Consider the following 19,938-nt stretch of genomic DNA (forward strand, 5'->3'; position numbering starts at 1 on the left):
ATCTCTAACACACAGTGTATGAAACACTTGAGACTAAAAACATAGATCCATATAACTATGACATGACAAACAAGATGAGCAAGATAAATTAAATGGTGAAAGTAACAGCCATTTCAACACACAATGCTGAGGCAAGTTGAAGCCAACGTGAAAAAGAAGGAAGCTAGACTCCCTACCTCACATTATATATAAAAATTGATGGGTATGGATTATACGCCTAAATATAAGATTAGAATCTTTTCATCTTTTTCCATATTGCTTAGAAGCAAAAGAAAAAAAGAAAAAAATGTTGATAGACTTCAGTTAGACAGTGATGTCCGACATCTTATATATGACATCAAAAACATAACTGACAAAAGAAAAAATAAAACTAAAAGTTTTAGCTAGTTCATCAGATTGCAAGTCAAGGCTACAGATAGCTCACCACAGGAAGAAGCTCTATGAGAGGACAAGGAATCTTGACAAATCATAGGGATAATCTAAGAAGAAAATATTATTTTAAGTTGAAAAAGAAACTCAGATTTGCTTGAAAACTACATTGTAGGTCGGTAATTAAGAGAGAGTGAGAGCAATCAGCCAGGAAATCAACAAATCAAACTTTAGGATGAAAATTTTAAAATGTAAAAGCAGTTTACGACAGATGAGAACAGAAACATAGTAAAATGTTTATATTTTACTATTTAATATGAAATCACATTCAGATTTATTCACCTGCCCCCAAAAATGATCTCCTGAAATATTGAGTACCTACTGTATCCTGACCTTGCTAGGGAATGTAAAAACTTTTTCTATCTTGAATGTCAGCTTTCTGCCTGCACCTCCTCAATTTAGTCAGAGGAAAGTCCTTACGTACACACAAGAAGGACTGGGGGAGTGGAGCTAGTTTTTAATTTTAACTAATAGTATGCAAAAAGCCTAACAATCTTACTCAGGCATACTCTTTTCCATCAAATTGCATCTTTTGAATATTTTTGAGTCAATTATACTGCATTCTAGGAACTAAAGCATTTTTAACAGAACTTTACAAACTGTTAAAAAAATTCGTGTGAAAATGAATAGTCTTTTTAAATCTAGTAATCTGTCACATTAAATTTAACTTTATTTGACATTATTTTTGCAGGTTTTTTTTTTAATCAAAACCAGGGACTATTAGAGTCCAAGTGCTCTACAGATCTATCTATGACCTGCTTCTTTCCAGTTCTCTCAGGATGGTTCCCTGGCAGGGCTCATTCCTCATACCTAATTCCTCATTGAATGTTCTGGGACTTGTGGTCTCTCTCTCTCTCCCTCCCTCTCTCTCTCTCTCTCTGTTCAGCAATCTTTCTACATCTCCTTAGCATCAGCTTTACCCTGCTGATGCCAATAATCCTCACTCTCTCTTTTTCCTGATTTAGTTTTCATCAGAAAACATGCATGTACTTTTGTGGAATAGCCTGACAAAGAGGAGACAAAGATACACAGGGAATCAGAATTCCTTCTCACCAGAACCAACCAGACTTCCCTCTGTACAATGTTATTGCAACTAACATATTCACAGTCTAACTTCTTCATTAGACAGAAAGCACCATGTAGGGAAGAACATTGTTTAATTTTTCACATCTGGTCACCTAGTGAAAGGAAGACATACATTTCCAATGGATATATTTGTGGGGGGTTTGCACATGGCAGTGCTCAGGGCTTTTTCCTGTCTCTGTGCTCAAGGGTCACTCCTGGAGTGACTTGGTGATCATGTATGGTCAGCTACATGCAAGGCAAGCTCCTTAATATCTATACTATCTTTCTTGCCCCAATGAATAAATAGATTTAGGAAATCATCCTGAACCAAAGTATTTTCATATATGGACATGCAAGAAAACTAATCAATGATATACAGATGCTAAGATTGGTGCAACCAAATGGGTAGATTGCCTTGTACATATCATACTACCCTAAGACCTGACTTTGTGGGCTACACCTTGGCTTTGTAATCACACAAGTATGGTCAGGAACCCAAAATCGTGCTTCCTGGTATCAAGTTTAAGCGCTGCCATTTCCTGCCTATTCAAGGACAAGTAAACTTCACATCACTGTGTTCAATCCACTGATTGGTGATTCACAACAGAACCAACCACACAAAATTATATAAGAAAATATAAAATACTGCTTAGAATAATAACAGACAGAGTGAATGCAATGAATCACTGTTAAATAAAATAAGAAATGAGGCCCCAGAAACAAAAGGAAAAGTTAGGAAAGCACAATTTAGGACAATTTTAAAATGGCTCAATTTTTTTTTTCTGGCTACAATTGCCATAGAATAAAGCTCTACCCCACCTCTACTTTAAACCAGCAAAATCTGCACTGAGCTGTGAAACATGCTGAATTGACTAATCAGACTTTCAAAGCAAAGTAATTGCTGCACAATACAAAACCCCACTGACCCAGAGGTGGAAGACTACAAAAGCATCAAATTGCAGATTCTCCACCCTCCCCTAAAATCTCTTTCTCTTCCCCTCCCCCTTCTAAGCACACTGGGAGGCTGAGGCCTTAAACTCCAGGTATTTACAGGTAGTAAGCCTCTGACAACCCATGAGGATGAAATGTAATGCTGTACCCGCAGGACCAAACAAATCCACCGTAGCCCCATTAACCCCACTTTTCCCCCTTCTTTATCTGCAACACCAAGAGAAGGCACTCTAACATTTCCCCTCTCTGAATTATTCTCTGGTACCTTCATAGAACCCTTAGTACTAGGAGCAAGAGGGTTTCCAACAGGATCCGTCAGAGATTCTGGAATTTCCATACCCTATTTTAATGGCAAGTGAAACGCAAATTAACTTCTGGGTCTCTGGTCTACCCCTTTGCCCCTTTGCCTCTGATATCTCTGGTTGGTAATGCAGAATACTGGCTGAGATCCCCAGTGCCTTCTTGGATACTGTATAATTAATTAGGCCTCCAATTGTGCCTTCCTTTCCCCTCCTAGGGCTTGAGAAACCCTCTAGACCATGCCTTAAAGGGAAATTGCCCTAATAAACAAGGCTCTGGGTACCAAATCTCCCAGCAAGAGATGACTACGTAAACAGGACCATTTGTATAGGCAGTAGAAATGGATATGAGTATTTGTTTGTTGTTTTAACCAGCATGAGCATTGAAATGTACAGCTACCCAAAGAAAAATGGGGGGGGGGGAAGACCATGTGAGCCAAGAAGGGAACAAGCCATAAAAAGCAGTTGCAAAGAGTTTAATGAAAACTAATTCTATTGCTGGGTTCGAGTGCTATAACCAGCTACTTGTGCTCTATTCTCGTGGTTTATAATGTTACCTCACCCTCTCCACGAAATTGTTTTCCGGTAAATCTCTGTGGCCACCCATTCCTGTCTACACATTATGTTCCTAAAATAGACACCATCTAAAAATCTCTTCAAGGAGCTTTGTGGAGGAAGGCCTAAATTGCAGTACTGCTCCTGTAAAAAGGATGCCAGGGATTGAAAAAGACAACCATAAATGAGGGGTCTAGAGGATTCTATCCACCATAATTACCCTGCTTCCAAAATGCACAGAGGAAGGGTAAGGAAAGTGTCAGATACCCGTGAATGTGTGGATTGTCCAAGTTACATCATCCAGGCCTGCCAAGGTCCTGCAGCAAATAGGAGAGGTAAGCTACCCTCTGGGCAGAAAAAAACTAAAGCAGGCATCATAACCTCAGCATGGAATTTTCCTATTTCTGTTGGGCATCATTTTCTTGGGATAATTTAAAGTATCTTTGGAAGAAATATGTTCTCTCACTCTACTAGGACATCGGAAATACCATGTGAACCTGTAAATCCATAGATGAAGCAGCCACATTTGTTAGGTGTGACAGCAACAGCGTTTGGCAATTTGCAAGTTTGCTACTGCAGCTCAGAAATATTCAGTCACATGCACATATGGACAGAATAAGAGCCCTCTTTGGCTTGGGTAGCTTCATCAGACACCCAAAAAAGCACCCATCACTGCTCTACCACTCTATTTGGACTGATTCATGGAAAAGGAGTGACAATTGTCAGTAAGTAACTGAAGAGAACAAAAAAAAAATATGAGAAGCAAACGTTGGGGGAAGAGGGGCTTTATACACATACCTCAAACAGGTAGGAGAGAGAATCTATGAGAGCAAAGACCACAGACATTTGAACAAGCCTCACAGCCACCCATTTCTTGTGCTGTTTGGAAAAGCAAAACGGTTCACACTGGAAAGCTAACAACCCCTGCAGTATCATTGCCGGTAGTGACCTCTGTCTATTTAAAACTTACTCAATCTTTCCTTTCTGGCATCCCACGGAGGGGGGGGGGGATTCTTTCCCACTTCCTTCAAGCTCCTTTTTTCAGTGTGATTGGGTGAGAGTTGGGGGAAATCAATCTTCGTCCCTTTCTTGCTCCAAGCTTGAAGCATTTCTCCCTAAAGCCCAGCCTCAGCCAGGGGAGGCTGAACACCCCTGCATTGCTAGGCTCCAGCAGCGGTCCCGCTGCCTTCCTCCTTCCTGTGGGGTTAACACTGAGATCTAATTTTTGCTCCATCCCTCGGAACAATATGACCTCTATTCACCGCTAGCTCGTTCAAGTTCCAAAGCACTCGGCGAACCAGGGGGCTTCAAAAGGAGACCTCGAATAGGATGAAGGCAAGCAAAGGCAAGAGCTGGCCAGCTTCCAAGCTATTTCTGGCCAAAGAAACCCATCTTGTATCAAAATGCTGAACTGCAAAAACAAACCTGATTTCAGTTCGTGGAAGGTTGAGAGGAGGGGGGATGGGGAGGGGAGGAGAAAGGGAGGAGAAGAGGGAGGAGGGGGATAGTTGGTTCGAATTCTCATACAAAAAAAAAAAAAGGACTTCCTGCTCTGCCCAAACTGTCCATCTACGGGCCCCTTTTCCAAAGGAATAACTGGAACGAATATGCCTCAAATCGCGACGAAACAACCAGAGGGCTTACCTGATAAAAAGGAAAATTACCCATCTGCAATGAGGAACAGCATCTCCCAAAGACCAGAGGATAACAAACGTGCCTTCGGTTGCAATTGATCAGATTCCTTCTCGCCAAAGGTGAAGAATATTTACAAGGGCTGCAGTCTCACTGGGGCAGGACACACGTACCCAAACACACACACACGCACACATCCACACATACACCAGAGACCTCTGCAGTATCCTCTCGGCTTCATCCTCGCCTCACTCTATGGTACCTAATACAAATCAGCAAATAGCTTGTTAAAAAAAAAAAAAAAATCGAGAAAGCACCTTACATTCCACCGCCATCTAGTGGCCAAATATTAAATGTTTTCTCACCCCCAGGATTTGTGTTCTCAGCCTCTTTTTTCCTCTCAACCTCCTTTTCCTGCTTCCCTTTGCCTCTTGTACTATGGCTTCCTCTTGCTTCTCCTTCACACCCAAATGTTCTATCATATCAAACACCAAACGTTGCAGAGGTGAAAAACTTTCAAACAAGATGTAGCTATCAAAGAGAGCAAATACCTCCTATATTGTTTTCCAATTATTCTTTAATTTCTGTTTTTGTCCTGTATTTATTGCTGTTATCTTTACAAGTTACAGAATTTGTAATCAACTTTGACTTTCATTCCACTAAAAAAATCAATCCATCTTTATTACAGACATATGTCTTTGATTGAAAATTCTATTTTAAATGTTGTTTTAATAGTAGGACCCAGGGTGAGATCTAAGTTCTGAAATATCTCAAAAGTTCAGCATTAATGAAAACAAGAATATGGCTCAGATAAGTTCTCGAACTCTTACATGAAAGCCTACATTTTCTCATTTTCTACTAAAACTCGAGTTAAAAAAAATGTTATTTTCCCACTATAAAAAACTATGATTTTATTATTTTTAGTACAATGTGTTTTTGCTATTTTGTGAACAAAACCCCAAGAGTTAATTATAATAACATTTTGTTTCTATTTGTATATATATGTTTTGGATCCAAATCAGCTTTTGGATCAATTGTGGATACGATTGTGTTTCTCTAAGACAATGGAGAATCTATATTTATAACTCTAATAATCGAGAATATAACGGTTTTTTTTTTTGCATTTTTGCTTTTTGGGTCACACCCAACGATGCATAGAGGTTAACTCCTGGCCCTGCACTCTGGAATTACTCCCGGCGGTGCTCAGACTCGGGGACCATATGGGATGCGGGGAATCAAACCCAGGTCAGCCGAGTGCAAGGCAAACACCCTACCCGCTGTGCTATCACTCCAGCTCCCAAACTTTCTATTTTATATACTGCTTGACCTTTAAAACTGACAGTGTTTCAGATTTGGCATTACATAAATTTATAATTTGCTATGTATAGATTAGTTATTCATGAGTATTTTATTCTATTTTTTTATGAAATACATCTATTTCGATAACAGTCATTATATGTGCCTTTCATTTACTAAGTGACATCTTCTTCTAAATTTTTTTCTATAGATATTATGGGTCCTATATATGCCATGAACATTATTATAAATATTGTAGTTGTATTGTTGAGAGTACTGAGACTTTCTCAACTTTCCTTGAGATTTATTCACAACCATACATAGCTTGCAAAGAAATAAAAAAGCCAAGCTGTTCTGAAATCCAATATTCTTTGCACCATACCCTTCTAATTTACCTTTCTTCTCTTGGTCTGGACTCACAGAAATTTTGGTGTTCCCCCACCCTGTGCCCCCATCCAGTGGTGTCCATCCAGGACTTCCTCTGGTTGTGTGCTCAGGGATGACTCCTAGAAGCACTGAGGGGACCATATGTAGTGCCTGGGATAAAACCCTTGCTCTGTTCAAGGCAAGTGCTCTACCTGGGGTAGCACTGTAGCCTTCCCGTTGTTCATTGATTTGCTTGGGTGGATACCAGTAACGTCTCCATTGTGAGACTTGTTACTGTTTTTGGCATATCGAATACGCCATGGGTAGCTTGCCAGCCTCTGCCATACTGGCGGGATACTCTCGTAGCTTGCCGGGCTCTATTACCCCAAACCCTGTCATAGAAACTTTTGACTCTGTACTCACTAAACATTTTCTAGTCCTGATATATATATGCTACTGATGAATGCATGTTCTCATCCTTGGAGGAAAGAAATTGAATAAGATAACTTCCTGTTCCAACATGAAAATCCTATGCTTTTGAGGCTGGAGAAGTAAGCTCTGAACTCCATTATGTGACTCAACTAAACCCACCCCCTGACACACACACAAAGTATCCTATTTCATAAAAGACAGTCAGGATAACATTAATGCATTAATTAATGTCTGGTCAATGGTGTGGTGCAGATTCTGGTAGTCAAGAAAATGTCAAAAGGTTGGAGATTCAGAGAGCCGGGTTCAGTGCATGTTTTGCATATAAAGGATCAAAATCAATCAGTTTCAATGTGGATATATATATAAAAAAACAACCCTCATCCACTGCTGTGGGAATAGTAACTGGTCAAGCCTTTTTTGGAAAACATTATGAATACAACAGAAAACTAAGAACTGAGCTTTTCTGAGATCCAGCAATTCCTTTTCTAGGTATCTACCCCAAAGGCTCTATTCTGAAGAGACATTAAACTCTTCTGAAAAGACATTTTCATTCCCATGTTAATTGTAGCACTATTCACAACATCCAGTATCCAAAATCCAGAAATGACCCAAGTGTCCAATAACAGATTACTGGGATACTACTTGACCATAAGAAAATACAAAACATGCTCATAGTATATGACAGATCTGGAGAGCATCATGCTAAATGAAGTCAAAAGGATAGGAACAGAATGACCTCCCTCATATGCACATAAGAAATCTAGTGAGGAAATAGCAAATGACCAAGGCATCAGAATGTGAGAATTGGTTACACAACTGAGCTTATACTCTCATTGAGAGAAATATTATGTGCATGAAACTGTCATTAGCAGTATTGTAAATCTTAATGCCTTACAATGTTGAAAAAGAAGAGGTGCATCATGTGCAAGGACCTAAGTTTGATCTCCAGTACCACATGACCCCATGGGCACTAATAGGCTTGTTCCAGGAGACCCCATCACTTTTGGCCTGAGTAGTACCTCATCATTGAGCCAGAGTACTGAACATTCATCCCGAAAAATCATCTTTATGGGTGGTTCCCAGCACCCTCAGTACTATGTGGTAATAGCCCCTTCCAAATAAAAAGGGCAAACCCAGATAAAGGGAGTTGAAGACATAGTAAATCTGGAAATAATACCAGGATGTTATGGATGTAGAATAAACCAGAAATATGTTAACTGAAAAGTAGTGTTTAAAAAACTTTAGACAAACATATTCCCTATGAAGAATACTATTAACGCATAGGATATAAAAGATGAGTACCTGATCTTAATGCCTTCTTATTGCTTATAAGAGTCAACCTATTTTATGTGTCTTTTCAAAAGCGTCCTCTCAATAATTCTCCCTTCCTACCTACAGAGCTGAAACCACTCTCCTGGCTACAGAGAGCCAGAGTAGAGGGGAAAGCTGTCCTACCAAAGACAGCAACTACTGTCATTTAATAGACAGTTGTGGGAGCTAGTCTTGCCTTGCAATGCAGACTCCAGAAGACGTCTTGCAGGAATAGAAGTCATGACAAAAGAAAAGCATAAAACTCACATTATTTTCCCTTTTGGAGTTGCAGTCCTTCCCACGATCTAGAATTCCATGCCATACGCAAGTAAACTCTCTATCTGCTTATTCGACCACTGTTTCTGTTATTATAGAGTGTGCTAACCAATTCCCTTATAGCAGGAACCCTCATTACCCTAGGTCTTGGAAGCTATCAAGTACTGCTCATATTCTGGGCATCTAATATTTCATTTATTCATTTCTTCAAGCATCTGTTCTATTCCAGGCACTTGTCCAGATTCTGAAGAGTGAATGAAACAGAAAAAATCCTTCTCATTTTGCAGTGATATGTCAGATAAATGGGAGGGCACATTGATTGCTTTTAAATCACCATATCATCCTTCCACTTCAAATCACATATCATCCTTCCATTTCAGTATCTTTATCCACAGTCTTCCCTACTCTTGGCAGAACTTCCCTCTTGAAAACTGATAAGTTCTACACAGGCTTTAGGGAAATATTCCCTCTCTTAGACCATATTTATTTTCTTAATGAACAGTCTTTTTTTCCCCTTTTAATTACAGAACAACTTCATGTTTAGTTTTGAGGAATATGGTTACTTGTTAAGTTGAAAGCTAAAGTTCAACTTAACTTAAGTTGAAAGCTAAGTTAAACTTGTTAAATTTGAGAGAGTAAATGGCAGTACTTTGATAGACAATGGGGCAAAAGGGAGTCCAGCACCCTATCCATTTTGGAATGAGTAAGTTTAATGAACAGCTCAGCATTTGTCCACAAGGCATTTTATTAGCACTGAATCAGTTTAACTACACTGGTAAATTTAAATACTCCTCATGTAAAGCCTGGCAGAAAAGCAAACCAGGAAATTTTTATTAGTGTAGTATACACTTAGATCACATGTTCATAAAAGTTGGAAAAGGATCAATTAAAATGAAACCACCAGTGCTCCCTATTAAAGCTATCGCACTTGTCTCTTTTGACCTTGTGCTGAGAATCTTAAGTTTTTTCTTATCTTCTTCACCTCTTCCAAATTCCCAATAGAACAAACCCTCTAGTGTTTAGATTTGTTTGACAGAACAATTTATTAACATATAACTTTCTTTTCACTCTCATGTTTCCACCTTCAAAAAATGAAAAGATAACTTAGCATTCTTTTTCTCCTACTCTTCATACTAGCCATTCCTGGAGGCCTGCTACTATCCTGTCTCAGAAGGTAGAATGTACATAGCTATCAATCCTAGCTGGCACTTATACATGACAATATTTCTGTAGCACTGTAGCACTGTTATCCCGTTGCTCATCAATTTGCTCAAGCGGGCACCAGTAACATCTGCATTGTGAGACTTGTTGTTACTGTGTTTGGCATATCAAATATGCCACAGGTAGCTTGCCAGTATCCCGCCGTGCTGGCGGAATACTCTCAGTAGCTTGCTGGGCTCTCTGAGAGGGACGAAGAAATCAAACCCGGGTCGGCCACATGCAAGGCAAACAAATGCCCTACCCGCTGTGCTATCGCTCCAGCCAACAGTACTTCTATGACTGTTAATGCAAGGACTGAGTTAACTGGCTTAAATATTCGAGCTGTGCCTTTCTAAAGGAAGAGTTTCTAATACAACTATAATAATGAAGGCATAAGATGTCCTATCGTCTTTGCATATCCCTCTCTGTCATGAGAATTGGACTTTTACTTTTGTTTGGCATGTAACTCTTTAGAGGCTGACATCAGCAGTTCACTGCTGGATACCCAAAAAATAAAGGGAATATTACAATGGAACATTACCAATGTCAGTAAATCTTGGGTATGAAAAGAAAGAGAGGACACTCAAAGGGTCAAATCTGCACTAGTTCTGCCAGTTCTAAGGCAGACATGGTAATTTTCTATTGTGATTAGAACTTTAAAAGAATTCACAAAAAAATATGCAACAGAAGACTGAAGAACTGGTGCATTAACATATGAATTCTCTTTAATATTTTCTTGCAGAAATAATGACAAAATTTGTTATCAAAACATATTGCCTGATGCTTATTTGTTGGAGTTTGAACTTTTCTTCCAGAAGTCATATAAAAACATTTTATTAATTAACTTGAGGCCTGGCTTGGGAAGAAAATTATTCTTGATCTTTGGCCAAAAATTTTCCAAAGTAATGTAATGGTTTCCAAATTTATTTGAGCTAATGATTCCCTTGATTGGAGTTGTAAGTTAAAGTTTTAAAGCAGAATATGTTTTTAGATTCTACTGTAATTTGAGTGTACAGGGTAAGGCATCTGGAAGTTGAATTCTCCCTGAAAAAAAAAGCGGGGGGGGGTCAGAGTACTGGTTTCCTGAGGTATTTGTCTGTTTATATTTTTGTTGTTACTTTGTTTAAGGGTTACATCTCATGGTTTTCAGGAACAATCCCAGTTCAGTACTTTGGGTAGTTCCTGGCAGTGCTCGGTGAACTATGCAGCACTGGAGATCAAACCTAGGCCTTCACTTGCAAGTATTTGCTTTAGTTCATTGAACATCTCACTAGTCTATGATGACTGGATGTTGTTTTTTTTAAATTTTATCGAATCACTGAGATAGTTACAAACTTTCATGTTTGGGTTACAATCTCACAATGATCAAACACCTATCCATACACCAGTGCACATTCTCCACCACCAATATCCCTGGTATAACCCCCCCTTTCCCACCCTCCCCCTGCCTCCATGGCAGACAATATTCCCCATACTCTCTCTCTACTTTTGGGCATTATGGCTTGCAACACAGACACTGAGAGGTCATCATGTTTGGTCCATTATCTAGTTTCGGCATGCATCTCCCATCCCAACTGGTTCCTCCAGTCGTCATTTTCTTAGTGATCCCTTCTCTATTCCATCTGCTTTCTATCCTCCACTCATGAAGCAGGCTTCCAGCTATGGGGCAATCTTCCTGGCCCTTGTATCTATTGTCCTTGGGTGTCAGCCTCATGTGATGTTATTCTATACTCCACAAATGAGTGCAGTGATGACTGGAGTTTAACTTGGGCATGAATGATCTTATTTGGGGATTGTGCACCAGAGAATATAATGGCAATGTCACTCACAGTGTGATAGGAGATCTTCTGGCAGAACATTGAGATATCCCATCATGGACAGTATATTCCAGAGAAGAATTTGAATTCGATCTTTTGATTCTCAAACCACAGGGTCACTATATAATTATTAGGCTTCAAGTCTTGATTTTGGCCCTTGAGACTGGTAAATATAACTCAGTTAAAACATGGTTCTGATAGGCTCCTATAAGAAGCATATTATATGTACCAGTTGAAGATATTTTCATGTGTAGATATGACACTTTCCCAGCACCATATTTTTGCTTGTTAAGCATATAGAGAAAGCTGCACTTACTATCAACTATTTGTTTTCCTTCAAGCATTTACTAACACTGTGTCTTTTTAGTCACTGTTTTAGAAATAGAAACTATTTCCTGGCAGAAAATAATGAACTCTTGTTTTTACTTTCAAGTTTAATTTGTCCTTTTGAAAATGAGCCAAATATAAATGTAGAATTTACCTGCTGCTATATAAGTAAATGCATAAAATGTTATTAAAGCTCAAATCTTATTACTAGAACCAACTGTTTTTCTGAGAGTTTAAAAATTATAATTTCTTGATAGTGCAGAGGCTTGGGCTGGAGTGATAGCACAGCAGGTAGGGTATTTGTCTTGCATGCGTCCAATGCAGATTGATTCCTCTGTCCCTCTTGAAGAGCCCTGCAAGCTACCGTGAGTATCTCCCCTGTATGGCTGAGCCTGGCAAGCTACCCATGGCGTATTCGATATGCCAAAAACAGTAACAACAAGTCTTACAATGGAGACGTTACTGGTGTCCGCTCGAGCAAATCAATGAGCAACGGGATGACAGTGACAGGGATAGTGACAGAGGCTTACTGATTTCAGAATGTCTTGCAGGCATTACAAAGCAACTATCTGAAACTGTAGTAAAGATTACACTTTCTCCAGGGGCCTCTGGACATTTGCATATACACTGCTAGTCCAGGTTCAAATTCTGGGAGCCCACATATTCCAATGAGCACCACCAGGAGTGATCTCTGAGGGCAGAGCCAGGAGTAAGCCCTGAACACTGCCAGCTGTGACCCCAAAACAACCACAACAAAAAGATTGTGCATTTTCTACCCTCCTCCTCTTTACCCTCACATAGATCAATTACTGTTTTTCAAACATGATATCAAATGCTTGATATTAGTAGTTTTAATATTTTTTAAACATTTAGAATCATTAAAATTGCTCTCAATTCTGTCTCTTTCTGGTGGTGGAGGAGAATGAAGGGGGAAGTTCTTGCTTCACCACAATACCGTGTTTTCAGCTGAGAGAAGGATCTAGATTTCCAACTAATTGTGGAGATAACTGGATCCTCCAGGTTTCTCCCCTGCTTGTTTTTGTCCCCTGCCAATCCAGTTAATACAAAAGTCAGATCTTGACCAAAACCCATATATGATCACTTCCATGGTTGCAATTACTTCTTGATTGAGGATTCACTGCCATTTTATTCAATTATATAGGCAGCCTTTGGTGTTGGAGAAGTAAATAATGGTATTCTAAAACCAACTAAATATGTTTTATGAACAAGGAATAGGAATACATTGACCTGTTTTCTCAAAAAGGGAATTGAATATATGAATGAGTATAAAGCATCTTATAATAACAGTTTTGCAATGTTGATCCAAAATGGATACTAAATTGCAAGATTGCTTTGTTATTACTGTCTACAATATTATCTTTTTCACCCTTTCACAATATCAATAATATATTTAAAATTTAATCTAATGTTCTTTGTAAAATAGCTATTTTAAATCTGTCATTATTTGGGCTGGAAACCTGATTTATTTTTGTCTTTAGTTCTCAGTTAAAGTGTAAGCATATGGAACCTTGTGACCTTGGACTCTGGGCTCAATGGGACCAGGAGAGGAGATCCTCTGCCTGCTTCCCCCAGTCTCCGGGGACCCAGGGTGTCATGCCCATAAGCCACCTCCTGCCAGATACTCTCGCCATCGGCCACTGCCAAATCCCATGGTTGCTTCTCCTGGAAGGGAGCATAACATGAGGCCCCCATAACCATGCCATCGGGCTCTGTGCCAGGCTGTTTCACATGGAGCGCCCCAGAGAGAGCAGGGTGAGAGCCTACCATGCCCGAAGGGACCCAGCTCCAGCAGCCAAAAATCACTAGAACCCAACTGCCACCACATTCAATGCCACTTCGCACATGCTTGCACCAAGCCTCACATATGAGTAAACATATTCCTGGACTGCGCGGCCGCAGAACACATTATAATACACTCCCTACCCATTCTTCACAGTTACCACACCACATTTGATGGGGTTCAGATAGTAGGCAACAAAGGGTAGAAAGAAATATATACATGTATATATGTATATATACGTATTTTCCTATATATATACATACATATATATTTATACACACCAAAGCTCACATCGCCCAAACTTTAACAACATGTTAGTGATAGCCTATAGAATGTCTTAATGGCTCCTGTCAAAAAAGAACAATTTTCACACTGTTTCCTACATGAGCACTTTTTTGTAAGCATGTTCAGCAGTTCTTCATAACAGACAATATGAAATAAATTCATTTGGTTGTGTTTTGGGACAGGGATTGGGGCTTGGAATGGAAACATCCTGAATTTGGTGGTAGGAAGGTGTAATGGTGGTGGGATGGGTGTTTGAATATTAAATGCAATTAAATACTGTGAACTAACTTATAAAATAAAAAAAATAAAGTGTAAGCATATATCATTGGTATTTCATGAGAATAACTTCGATGCAACTTTTCATAAATTTTATTTTTCCTTTTTCTGTATAAACCAGGTGAGGGGTTGGCGAGATTATACAGAGTATAATTTGCTTGCTTTATATGATGCTGACCTGGATTTGATTCATAGCACCCCAGAAGGGCCTTCAAGACTGTCAGGAGTGAGCTCTGAGCACAGAGCCAGGACCATGCCCTGAGTATTCCTGAATGTGACCCCAAACCTTAAAAGTAAATAAATACAAATATGTGAGCCAGAAGTTACATATTCCATACTTTGCTTCCTTTGCCTTCTCTTTGAGAAAATGTTACAGTTTACATCTCTTTCTCCCCTCTCTTGGTGTACCTTCTAACTATTCCCTGGCCCAATTTCTCAACCTATTTGAGACCATAAGCAATGTTTCACCTATTATTTTATTTCCAAACATAGCCCAGTTTCAGTATCTGAATTAAGAAATTATCTGAAGCTGGACTAAGAGCAACTTCTGGGTTTTGGTGAATGAAAATTCCAGAATAAAATTCACAAGTCAGGATCCAAATAACTGCTAAAACATGATAAAAAATAATGTCAGGGGTTGCTATTTAAGTCCATGTTTTCCCTTGAACACTTATGTCACATGCTTGTCTCTATATATCTTTGCTGGTTTATTTCCACCTAAAGAAATCCACCCTCTGTGTTGAGAACGTATTTCCCTTTTTTTCCTCCTCTTACCTCTTCCTAAGTAAATTTTATTCAATTAAAAACTGCCTTCCTCATAAAAAAGTCACTTGGCATCTATATTTACAACTGCTTTATAGAGATGGCAGTTTTGATAATCATAAAAGAATTAGGAGCTGGAATATTCACAGTGCCATGCAAACAAGGGTATTTATTTGGTGATGAGGGAGGATGCCATTTGGTTATAAAGAATGATGACCAGGCAAAGGGCTGGGACTAGTCCAAGGTCACATAGTTAGTTTTATACCATAAAGGTCCATTCAATTTTCTTCTACCATCTAACTATGAAGGAAATTAATATTGAGTAGGCGCATCAGCACATAAGAAGAAAGTAGAAATGAATATTTCTAGATACACCACAATTGATTTTCACTCATGGTTTGACAGACAGATGGATATGATGGACTGTATGGTTGCAGTTACTATTTAAGAGGTGACAACTAACCAACATGGGTATTAGCAAAGGATAAAGAAAGTGCCTGTCCTTCACTCCAGTTCCACACACTGATCTTAAACATTAGCCAAAAAATGTTCAGCTCAAGGGCAAGAGCTCCAGGTACTTATAGCATAACAGCGGGCCCCAGGAAATTATCCAAAAAGTGAATAGACTTAAAACTTTAAAATGTCTTTGAAAAGCTAAAATATAATGTTAAAATATATTTTTCTGTTTTTTTAGGCTAATATACCATTTTATGACAATCATTTTTATATTTGGAAGCAAGATTAAAGTTTTACATCTGTAACTTCATGTCTGCTTTTTAAAATATAAAAGCTCTAAAACCAAAATCTCAATACATCATAATATCTAAAGTATAATGTTGAACTATAATGCCAAAGGAGACATTAAAGTTCATGTTTGGTGCATGAACTATAATGGCACATTATAGTTTATGTATAGCTCAAAGTATGGAAGATGTAAGCGAAATATGAGAAGATGGTAAGAGAGAGACACAAATGAGACAAAGAAGGTGCATTAAGAATCATTTACTGCCATCATCATCATCACTGTCGTCCCATTGTTCATTGATTTGCTCAAGTGGGCATCAGTAACATCTCCATTGTGAGATTTGTTGTTACTGTTTTTGGCATATTGAATACGCTATGGGTAGCTTGCCAGGCTCTGCTGTTCAGGCGATAAACTCTACTCGGTAGCTTGCCGGGGCTCTCCAAGAGGGGCAAAGGATTGATCCCGGGTCAGCCACATGCAAGGCAAACACCCTACCTGCTGTGCTATCGCAAAGAATCATTTAAAAAAATCTAAACTACTGTCCTAGGTTGCATTCTGGGCTTACATATGGTTCACTTTTTCCCCATACTCTTTTAGTCATGGTTTAGTACTGACTCCACTCTCTAGAATCACTCTTGGCAGCTACTGGGAGACCATATGTGTGCCAGTGATTAAACCCTGTCATCCATGTGCAAAGTAAGTACCTTAGCCACTGTACTCTTTCTCCAGCCCTTTTTCTCTGCCCGTATATCAGTTAAATACTATGCTGTAGAGTTTTGCCTCATATTTCAGATAGCAATTTCTTTCCTTTTGCAAAGAGGAGTCTGTTAAAACTAGCACTAAGAAAAATATGATTGACTACTTACAGTACCCAAACACCAGTTTGTCATTTTAACCTCAATATAAATTAATGAATTACATTACTTGAACATTTATCAAAGAGCTTCAGTTAAATTTTTAATAAAAAGTACTTCATTTGCCCTAAAGGAAATAGCTGATATTTATGAAGACATTTTATTTACAGAATAAAATTGAACTTTGCCATAACAGTATATACAACACACAGACTGTGATCTCCTACAGAATTCTTACCATCATCTTTTTCCTTTTGTTCAAAGAAAGAAAGCCACTGATATTATTGAACAAAAAAGCTATCCATAAAGTGTACATACATCACTAGAATTGGGTGCTGCCATTTTTTTTCAGGCAGATTAACAGCTTCTATACATCTCTAAGTAGTTTTTCCATTTTTGCAAATTCATTAAAAAACTCATATAAATAAAGTGATTATAAATATATTCTTTCTTTCCTAGGGAAAGCAAAAATTCTAAATGGGCAGAGGCCTTTCAGGTCCTACTTGCAGACTTTCCTTCCTTCCTTCCTTCCTTCCTTCCTTCCTTCCTTCCTTCCTTCCTTCCTTCCTTCCTTCCTTCCTTCCTTCCTTCCTTCCTTCCTCCTTCCTTCCTTCTTCTTCCTTCCTTCCTTCCTTCTTCCTTCCTTCCTCCTTCCTTCTTCCTTCCTTCCTTCCTTCCTTCCTTCCTTCCTTCTTCTTCTTTCTTTCTTTCTTTCTTTCTTTCTTTCTTTCTTTCTTTCTTTCTTTCTTTCCTCCTTCCTTCCTTCCTTCCTTCCTTCCTTCCTTCCTTCCTTCCTTCCTTCCTTCCTTCCTTCCTTCCTTCCTTCCTTCCTCTTCTTTCTTTTCTTTCTTTCTTTCTTTCTTTCTTTCTTTCTTTCTTTCTTTCTTTCTTTCTTTCTTCCTTCTTCCTTCCTTCCTTCCTTCCTTCTTTCTTTCTTTCTTTCTTTCTTTCTTCTTTCTTTCTTTCTTTCTTTCTTTCTTTCTTTCTTTCTTTCTTTCTTTCTTTCTTTCTTTCTTTCTTCTTTTTCTCTTCCTCTTCTTGTTTTTGGGCTACACAACATGGGGCAATGTTCAGGGCTCACTCCTGGTTCTGTACTCAGGAATCACTCCTTTTGTGCTTGAGGGACCATCTGGGGTGTCAGGGATCAAACCCAGATTTTCTACATGCAAGGGAAATACCCTACTTGCTATACTATTGCGCTTAGGTTCTCTAATGGAAGGTTTCACATTTTTTACCAGTGAGTAGGAGAGAAAAGGCAGATAATCAGTTACCCTATTTTTACCTAGAGAGCCTTGGAAAGTTTTGTTTCCATGTACTGAATTACTTCTTTCTGACAAACAGCTGAGTATCTGGATGTCTTACCCAAACCTAGGATGACTTGGGTCCTCGTATAGAAGAACAGGCTATAAAACTATACTCCCATGCTTATGAGCAACTTCCTATATACAATCATCTGCAGTCAAACAAAAGAGAAACTGATTTTTATTCATTGTAGGAAGTTTAAATGATAGAACCACATCTCAATTATTTTCCCATGGCACTTGATAAATAAGGACATTTGAGGAATAATACATGTTCTTTGTTTCTTTTCTTCACTTGACATCTTTGAGAGATTTTTTATTGTTTTTTTTTTATTTGGTTACTACCCTCAAGGGTGCTCAAAGGTTATCCCTGGCTCTGTGCTCAGGACTCCTGGTAGTGTTCAGGGGTCATATGGGAAGCCAGAAATTGAACCTCCAACACCTGAATGCAAGGCAAGTACCTTACTCACTGTATTATCTCACCAGCTGAATATTTTTAACACTCTTGTTGTTACTCTATTTAAGTTCCTTGCATTATACCACTTCTCTGTAGTTTAGAGCAGGTTGAATAAAAAGGAAAGGACTCCACTGGGTCTGTATTTCTTTAATTAACACATAAATGATGCTACTATTTACATTTCAAATCCTCTTCATAATTTTAAAAGTAACCATATACAGAGACTGGATCTTTCCATGACCCTAGCAATGATGAACTTCAGAAATGATTTGCCCTACTTCTGGTAACTGCTTCTAAGATACGCACACATACTCACCCACATACCTACACACACACACTCACCCTCCTCACGCAGATATGTATGTGTGTGTGTATATAGATATGTAATATACATGTTGATTTTAGTATATAATACATAATAAACATGGATGTATGTATCATGTCTTAAATTAGCATTCAGCTGTTTGTATGTATTCAAGCTCTTCTTTTCTGTGCTCCTGACTCACTCCCCCGTGCCCCGAAGATAGCAGTGTCATCATTTATAACCTCTCTGCATTGGATATCTCTAGGTTATCATTAAAAGCTATTTTTTCATGAAACATTCATTAATTTAAAGTTGTACCTCTGAGTCAGTCATGATCAGATGAAATAGAGGTTATGCAAAAGAGGCTAAATTGAAAATAAATTTCACTGAGAAATGGTATGTAAAATAGGTTAGGCTGGTTGGAGCTAGTGTTCTCCAAAGTCTTAGTGAACAAGATGAGGAGTCAGTGGGTCTAGATGCTAATGAGAGCTGGAGTTTTGGAAGATAACACATGGTGTTTATCAGGGAAGAAAAAATGGGCCACTTCTTTAAGGTAAAAAAAACAATGGGGGTGGCAAGGGGCAGGTAATCTTTCAGTTTCCTTGGGCTAAATAATAATAATAATAATAACCCCAAATAATAATCTGGATGTTCCAGATTATTACTAGCTATAAAAAGTGGCCTTTGTGGATTGAGTTATTGAGTCTTTCCTCTGACCTTTTCCAAGACGTAACACTACATCACTCCACCCACTCCCTTTCCAAAATTTGTAGTCGTAACTTCTGCCAAGACTGTTTTCTGTGATTGCAGCTCTTTCTTGGGTTCCAGAAACACTAATTCCTCCCTGTGGCCATAGGGTCCTCTCTATAGTTCATGTCCATAGAACTCATCATTCTGTTTGCCTCCCTCAATTCTGCTCTGTGTAAAGTGTCTTCATCACACTCTTCCTGATAAAAACTCCCACTTATCCACAGGCATAGGGAGGATGATTTGTAAGTTCCACCAGCTGTGAAGAAGGGAGAGGAGAGGTGAGCATTGGTACTGGGGGAAAAACAACAACAACAAGGAATTCTATCTTAGCTCTAGAAATATTTATTTCTCTTTGCTTAAAACACAAAATCAGAAATCAATTATTTAAGTCTTTTTATAACTTTAACCCTTAGCATAGTACCTTATACACAGTAGGTACTCAGAAGT

The 19,938-nt window shown here is 38.7% G+C and overlaps 1 protein-coding gene across 5 annotated transcripts in view; it reads right to left on the minus strand.

The window, feature by feature from the left end:
- Positions 1–19,938, minus strand: part of SCN1A (sodium voltage-gated channel alpha subunit 1) — a 167,890-nt gene that overhangs the window by 134,217 nt on the left and 13,735 nt on the right. For 3 of the 5 annotated variants that reach the window (XM_055119685.1, XM_055119684.1, XM_055119681.1), the window contains exon 1: positions 4,944–5,189. The exons of 1 other annotated variant lie outside the window; for it this stretch is intronic. The gene's annotated coding sequence lies outside the window, so the exon portion shown is untranslated. Of the gene's footprint in view, positions 1–4,097; positions 4,179–4,943; positions 5,190–19,938 lie in introns of those variants that run through there. One more of the 5 variants, XM_055119683.1, reaches the window with a different exon arrangement.

The sequence above is a fragment of the Sorex araneus genome, chromosome X, assembly GCF_027595985.1.
Source record: "Sorex araneus isolate mSorAra2 chromosome X, mSorAra2.pri, whole genome shotgun sequence".
Taxonomy (NCBI): domain Eukaryota; kingdom Metazoa; phylum Chordata; class Mammalia; order Eulipotyphla; family Soricidae; genus Sorex; species Sorex araneus.